Genomic DNA, 8,729 nt, shown 5'->3' with positions numbered 1-8,729 from the left:
GAAAGAATAGACGTCTATTTAAACCATGTTAATTAAATATTTCACCTTTCCAGAGATGATAAAATTTGATACAACAGACTTCTTCTTCTACCGCAGACTCCGGTAATTGTTATGGGTCAGCCTTTCTTAATATATCTAACATAAATTTAAAAGAGCACATCCTAGTAAGTGCGTGCTCAAATGCAAACCAAATCGGGAAATCAAACTGGAAAGATCAGGAAATCGAACCCGACTATCGCGATTGATCGGATTTACACACAATTGCAAATTAAAAACACTGAATTTAAAAAACTCCTTAATTATATTACAAATCACAATAATGTAATAATGAAACACAAATCAATTCAAACAACACATTATAAAGTGTAGGGCCATTTGAAACATTTTTAAATAAATAGAACCATTTGAAAACTGAAACAGGAAATGTGTTAGAATTTGAAAGAAAGTTGCTAGTAGCCCCATCTCATGACGGAAAGAAACATATACAAATCGGTTTGAAACTAAAGGTTTGGGGATGCTGGTGCAATGCAACAATTGGTAGAAAGAAAAATGGGGTGGAGACACGTGAAAGCGTTTCAGATTGGTGGGATGCAGCATGTTGCATTGCACCAACGTGAAAACTTAAGCCTTAAAGATGATTAAAAAAAATTCATGAACAGTTTCTATATCTAGACATAAACCGTCGCAGAAAACTTTTGAAACTTTCAATTGTAGTTTAAGTGACGGTGACAAAAAGCTCTTTTGTCGCAAAAGGCAAAATAGAGTTCTTCCAAGTTTGGTGATAGGTGTTATATTATAATTTGAAATATTAAATATCAAAGAACTGACTCGAATTTTGAATTGAATTTACTTTCATAATGACGAAAATTAAAAAGAAACATTGACAACAATATTCACCTAACTTTTTGAAATAGCATAAAAGACCTACTTCCGACTTTAACTTTTTTTCTGAGATTTATTCTGTGGAGACAGACATTACTATTCAAAGGATCGAAGATGAAAATCGCATAGCCCTGAGGAGGGTACTTAGGTTTTCAGGCATGTGTGAGCTATAAGGGTCTGTCTAAGGGTCCTAAAAACCTCAGTTTTTTCTCTCTCTAAGTTTCACGTGCCGATTTTCTGCTTGGGCATATCCTTCATCTCTTAAACCCAGTACACCCCGGGCATAACATCATATTAAGCTCAATTTAAGTCTGTGTTAAAAAGATGTTTAGTGTTTTTATTTTTAGACATAGCTTTTCAATCATTTGTCGCATAATGAAAAGGTTTGTATCGTTGGAAAGATACTTAAATGCGTTCATATTTTCTCTACTCTTTCATGGAATCTTTCCTACATTTCTCATTTTTGATACGAATTTCAACATAGCCCTTATAAAAAACACTGGTCTGGAAGCTTATTGTTTTAACGTTTTGTTAGCTTTTTCCTTTGTTATTATCAAAAGATGAAAATCGATTTGCTCAGTTTTTGATCACGTTACCAAGCACACCCTTGGGATTGGTTTAAGATTTAATCACATGATCAAAAAGTGAGCAAAACAAACTAATTTCTCAACGCAAGTTCAAGAAAGAAACAAAGGAAAGAAACAAAAGGCTTCCAGACCAGGGCTTTTAATACGGACTATGTTTTCAACCATCCTGGATGATTACCATGGTTTCTTTTATTTTTGCACGCTCTGACATAGAAAATGTTAATAATTTGCATTGGTTTTGCATATCAGCAAACAGCTTCGTATTTTTTTTTCCTCTTGTATTTTTTTCTTTTGTTCAAGCATTTTCGGGACGAAATATACTAGAGAAATTAAATACAAGTCGGTATTGAAAATTATAAAATATACTATAATCATGGAGGTATAAAGAAACAGGAGAAGTATGCTATTGTAACCAAGATCCGCTCGCCCTACGATTAAAAAAGCTACGATGTATGCATGCTCATAATCTCATATATCGTGCATTTTTAATGAGCTCTTTTATCCATAGGTGAAATCCTATTGGCTCATTTAAGCTTTAGAAATTAGATGAGACGAGATTCATTGTTTCTGACATCATTGTAAGAAAATATTTTGACTAAAAAAAGGCCTGTAAACTTGGCAATCCTTCATCAAATGATAAGATCTTTCGATCAATGTTTTCCTTAAGGTGAACTCTATTGCTTGATACTTTCCTCCAAAATTCTCCAGCGACTTTATGTCTACACATTGAGTCTGAAATCGTGTGTGCTTATAAAGAACTTTTCATTTTCTGGCTTGAGAAGATATCTTTTCAAAACAAAATTGAACGGATAGCAAAATGGATCATAACCTTGCCTCGTGGACGAAGTTTTAACTAATTTTCGTATATTAAAAGGCTAGAATCTTCAATACTGATTATTAGAATGTTCATAGCAAACTTGAGTTCTACTAAAAAGTCTTATTTCATCGGACGAGCCTAGAATTTCTTTTGATACATTTTATAAAAGAAATCAAGACTTTAACGACCAATTACCGACACATTCAACTCCTGTTTTTCTTTATACCTCTATGCTATAATATACCAGAGCCTGTCCCGGCATGGATCTTTTAGATTTAAATAAAATTCTATTAGAATTATGGATTATGTACAGCTTCGTATTACCGTGAAAATCACATGCCGAAATAATAATCTTTTCAGCGCGCAATCAACGTAGAGAAAAGTAACCATGACGACAATCCCAGGGGGGGCACTCGATCTGAAAACGACCATACATTCGGCCCAAAATTTGGCTTCTAAAATCGGACCCTTACAGTGCAGTGAATTTCCATGAAAAATAATACTACAGTGCACTTTTTCAAATTTTCTCCCCCGTAAGGGCAAACATTTTTGCAATTTTCCAAGAAAATGTGGAATTTTTCCTCCAATATTGACCAATAGACCTTATCGGAGCTGTTTATTTTTCTAAAAAAGCGATACATTGTGGGATTGTTTCGAGTGTATTACAATAGAAATCTCTTAGGAATTCCTCGAGGGAATTCTATTGTAATACACAATGAAATATAAGCCCGAAGGGCTAGAAGTCAATCTCCTTGGTAGGATTTGAAGCCAACAAATCCTACCAAAGTTCCGCGGCCTTGAGCGGCTCGCCTGGTTTTTACACAAATGACAGATTGAAACTAAAATTTAACGCTAAATTTCGAAAAAAAATATCAATCGTAAACAAAGGAATTGCTAGATTCAATCTGTCGTCAAAAATGCAGCGCATTTTTTAAGGCTTCACTTTTTCTTGCCTGAGAAAGGTTGGAGATTGAACTCTAGCCCTTCGGGCTTTAAACTCAATGGTAATACACTCGAAACAATCCCACAATGCATCGCTTTTTTAGAAAAATCAAAAACTCCGATAAGGACTATATCGTGCAAATTTTACCAAAAAATTGGCCTTTTATCACAATTTCCTACCCTTACAGTGCAGTTCAGTGCAGTTTTGTAATTTCCTACCCTTACAGTGCACTAGCTGAACTATGAAAAACCTACCCTTAAGGGCCGAATGTCTGGTAGGTCATTTACCTTGAGTGCCCCCCCCCCGGGCGACAATCCAAGATCTTGGATTAAGTTGACATTTTTATTCGCGTCGTTGAAAACACAACTTAAAATGTCATAAAGGTTTAAAAAAATCATGTACATAATTTCTTTTGGAAGAAACTCATTTCAATTACACTCAGAGATTTCTGGGGAATTCGTCAATCAATAGTAAACATGCATACTGATACAGGTCGTGTTCAGACCAAGGTTTAAGGTAATTAAGTCTACATGTTTCTTTTATAATCCTTTTGTATTTAGCTGCAGACTCCTCATAAGTTAAACCAAAGTTTAAAAAGGAATCACCCTCTGGTTTAAAAAAAAAGTTTTTACGATATTATGACAGTTTTCTGAATAGACGAAATAAGAGTTCGCAAGTGAAAAGCATTCTCCTTTTGTGAATTATGAAAGGAGAACGTGAAATTTATGACTTAGAGACGCTCGGAGCGTCTCTAGCAATTTAGGCAGCTAATGGGCTTTTAATGAGAATATCATGGATCGAAGTATGGAGATTCCCATACTCCGCAACAAAACTGCGTGCGATCTCCTCTATCAAAAACGAAGCCTCACTCAAACATTCAAAAGGGGATTCCTTTTTCCTCTCTTATGTAATCCATCTAAAAGATGAAATAGCAATTAAGTCGTTGCATTTCTTAATTCCCATATCAACTTAGTACTACTTACGCCTTAAATTTAAACTTTCATGTCTGAACACGACCACAGTGTGCTAGAGATTTACAGGGTGTCCCTAATAAAACTATCGAGTTTGAACATGCGATTGAGTAGAAAGTTTTAAGTGTGTATTCACAAAATTGTATTTTAAGCTCTCCCTCTTTTTTCTTTGTCAGTTATACGTTGTAACTACCTTTTGTAATGAGCCTATGTGATGGAGAACGTTATTATATTTTAGCGATAACACACACAAACTTTTCTACTCAATCGCATGTTCAAACTCGATACTTTTATTAGGGACACCCTGTATATGGTTATTTTTAATCTTCATTCTTTCTACAGTGATAAGATTGTCCCATGCGCCATAAAATGTCTACATTCGGTCGTTAGAGAGGTTGATATTTTCTTTGAAAACTCGGCCCCTGATAGCTTCGTGATATCTATATAATAATAACTTTACATGTCCTCTGAGTAGGATATCGTTTTTGGTCCAGTGCGCAGCAGAATGGACCTTTAAAAAGCAACTGATCGAAAAGATTTTGTCTTTATCGGGGCCTGTGCGCGCAATAAATTAACAAGTCCAGGCTAAACCAACCGCCGATGTAGAATTTTTGCCCCGCCGACCCGCGCGATGTTTGACCTATGTTTTGGATTGAATTGGTAGTAGAGTCAAACTTCTCGGTTAGATTAAAGGGTTGTTTCAGGTAGGGTCAGGTAGGGTTAGGGCTAGGTTTGGGGATGGGGGTTAACCCCTGGTTAGGGTTTTAGCTGCCGGGTAGAGTTTGGAGTAAATACCATGTTTATAAGCAACTTTGAACTCCCTAATGCAGTTGTGACTCGATGGCCGAGTGGTTAGGGCGCCGGGGTTCTAATCATAGGTGCTTTGTATATAGTGGGTTCGAATCCCATCAGCGGCAAAAGTTTCGAAATTTCGGGATATGCATCAAAAACTTTCAAGAATTAGCAATAAAAAGAAAAAAAAGTGTCAAAGAATAGAAGCTCAGAGTGGAGGATGGGAAGGAAATTTTTTTGCGTCACTTAAGGAACCCGGTACAAACGACATTCGGTTATTGCCACGTCATCTGGACCTTCACGCCGCTCCGGCTTCTTGTTGTTTATTAACTAGCAATTTTAGCTCTCGCGGGAAATTTATTTATAGGGGGGCGCTGTTTCATTCAAAAGCAACAATTTTCTGCCTGTTTTATTCAAAATACAAAAAGGTGAATCACCCCCTGTTGAAAATAATTCTTGATTGATAAGAATAAAGTATAACTGCCAAATTTGGAGCTTTCTGGATCAAAAAACGGTCAAAATCACAAAAAAGTGGATTTTTGTCAAATCTTTGCATTTCTTGACTTTTTGGCTTAAAATCTCGCTGGAAAGACACACTTTTGAATTTTTTTCTTGCTTGACCATAAAGCACAATCCAATTCCTACGAGTTAGACCAGGTATGACGATTTCGAATTCAAACTGGGCATTACAGAATAGCCCAATATAGGAAATAGGAAATTAGGATAGGAATAGGATAAATTAGGAATCACGCTATATTTTGCAGAGTAGGCTTAACTGTATACTCACGGTGTGCAAATAAACTGTGTTTTTATTTTGATCTTTATGGCTTACAAACAAACAAATTGTAAAATTTTATATGATTTGATTCGGGTTCTACAAAATCATTTTACTTTTGAAATTGTGCATTTTATTTTTATAACTTACAAACAAACGATGCATTTAGATAATTGTATAAATTCATATATGATTCGAACACCCCCTTCTCATAGACCCGGGAGGATTTTTTCAGTCAGTGGAGGTAAAAATAACGGACCAAAGTTCGACGAGGATTGATATTCAAATTTCTTTTTATGGCTGGGGATTTGAATTCCCTGGATTAAGATACAGAAAATTCAGTGGGGATGAAAAATACCACAACATTTTTCCGATGATGATTTGCTTATCAGATTATTGTCAGTGGGAGACCAAAATTAGAGTATAATTTCCACTGGGGACAAAAATTAAGAGTTTAATTTTCCAAAGGGAAGGAGTCCCAGTGGGTTCCCAGTGAGAAGGGGAATATATTGTTTTACAAAAAAAAACTGTGCTTTCAAATAATGCAATCAGATATAATAATAAAGTTTTTTTATGCATGGATCCCACTTTTTTGCAGACCATGCCATACTGTTTCAAAAGTTACTATTTTAAGCCATAAAAACTATTATTCTTTTAAGTTTTAAGGTGTTTTGAGGGTGTAAAAATTAAAAAATTACCTCGTCGCCCAACCAAAATATTGCCCCCCCCCCAACTCAAAATGACTCACCGGGGCCCATGTTATGATTCGATTCGGAATTTAGCGATTATCGTAATGGTATAAGATAAAAATTGAGCTGCAAAATTTCTTAAAATATTTACAAAATAATAAAATCATGAAAGTTCATGAACAAGTTTTTCAATAAATCAAGCAGTCGATAGATAGAATATAGTTAAAAAGGACCAGGGGTTTTTTTTCTAACCAATTTTAAGAATTATATTTCCAATGGTATATGATATCATAGTCATTATAAAAAACCCCAGTCTGGCAATGTTTTGTTTTAGCTTTTTGTTCAATTTCTTTTTCTTAGAAACAAAAGACAAGTTTTTTTATAACGTTACCAAAATCTCCTCTGGGGATTGGTCTATTCATATGTCTATGGTCTATTTCCTAATCACACGATCAAAAAGTTTGCAAAATAAGTAGATTTTGGTACGCAAGCTCCATCTTTTAACAATTAAAAGAGACAAAAAGCCTTCCAGACCAGTGTTTTTTTAAAGACTATGATAATATGTTAGGATTGAAGCATTTGATGAAAAATGGAAAGCAAAAAAAAGATTAGTGCACATTTAAAGCGAATATACATTTCGTTTGTTTACTTCTATAATAAAAAACAATCAAGATTTTTATGCAAAATCCTTCTTGTTACCATTATTCATGATATGCACCATTGCAATGTCTTCTGACATTACATCACATACCCAACAGCTGATTGGTTGTATGAGACGTAAAATCAGTCAATGCGTCACTTTCTACCAACCAGCTGTTGTGTCCGTGGAAGACATTGCAATGGTGTATATCATCAATCGTAAAAGGGGTTACGCACGGAGAACGAGTCTCGTGTTCGCAAAGCGAAAGGGATTCTATAGACGCCAGGTAGAGACACCCCAAGCCCACTGGTTATGTAAGAAGAGCTATCAATTTGCTGCTCAAAAGAATATCGTACTCTTTTTCCGAAAATCCCAAATCCCAAAGAAATTCCGAAAATCCAAAATTCCATAAATCTAAAAATTACATCTTAAAACGGATCAAAACTCAAAATACTGTGAATCTTGTGACGAGGACGTCATTTTGGCCCTAAATGTCGTCACCGAAATGGATTGACATAAATTTTTAACTTTATTGAAATGAAATCGATTTCTAGTTGATCCGATAGATTCTATCGATGATTACCAATCCAATGAAGACTCAATAAGTAATAGTTATCGCATGACTTTGAGTGCAATACGAGAGATATTTTACGAGCGAGGCGAGCCTTTTTATTAAACGTAAAAATTTAATAGATTTAATCTATTTACAGAAAGTTAAAGGAAGCAAAAATTCCCGAGTTAAAAAAAGGAAAATAACTCAGATAGTTAATGGAATCACGATTTCCCGAGTTAATCAAAAAATCAAAAATAACTCGGAAAGCAAAAGGAAGCAAAAATCCCAAAGTTAAAAGATGAAAAATGACTTCCGGGTCTCTACTCTACAATTTCGAATTTCGAATGTTTTTGTTCGAAAATCTTGTTAGATTCGAATGTTAGATTCGAACAAAAACATTCGACTGAAGTTCCCGCTGAAATTATGCACACCAAAATAAAGAAAAATTTTGTCGATCCAGAAGCTTCAAAATAAATGCAGCAGCTTTTTCAGAGATGTGAAATTATTATACATTACAGTACACAGAAAAAGAAGATGTATTGTATTTTTTCGATTGAGAAGAAATTCTTTATTGTTGCGTTTCTCTATCAGATTGATAACACTTTTCGATGTTTTTGTTTCGATGCATAGTAGATGAGAAAATGCATACTGGTTTAAGCTATATGAATGGTCTGAAACAACATTTTTGCAACAAAAACTAATTGGGGCGAACTTCTCGACTTTCAAGGCTTTCAAACTATCGTCAAGCTGTAAACGTGTCGAATTTTCGAAGTAAGAAGTGTTGTACTGTTGATTGTTGAAGAATTGATGCTGAAAAGTCAAAGACACAGTTTTGTGGAGGATTGGGAGAGACACAAGACACTTTTTACAAAAATCCCTCATTACCTGGTTTAATCAAAGACATTGAATTTCCCTCGTTTTGTTATGGAAAATATTCATGACAAGTATTCAAGAATTTCAAGTTTTTATGCATGCATTGATAAAAAGAACTGTTTGGTTTTTCACGAAACAAACGAAAGTGCCGAAAGCTGAATTTATTTGCTTTGGGTCGTGTCACGTGTGTGTCGAGTAGTTTTGTAA

Source organism: Clytia hemisphaerica, unplaced genomic scaffold (assembly GCF_902728285.1).
Source record: "Clytia hemisphaerica strain Z4C2 unplaced genomic scaffold, Clytia hemisphaerica genome assembly, whole genome shotgun sequence".
NCBI lineage: Eukaryota > Metazoa > Cnidaria > Hydrozoa > Leptothecata > Clytiidae > Clytia > Clytia hemisphaerica.
Note: the sequence above shows the minus strand (reverse complement) of the source record.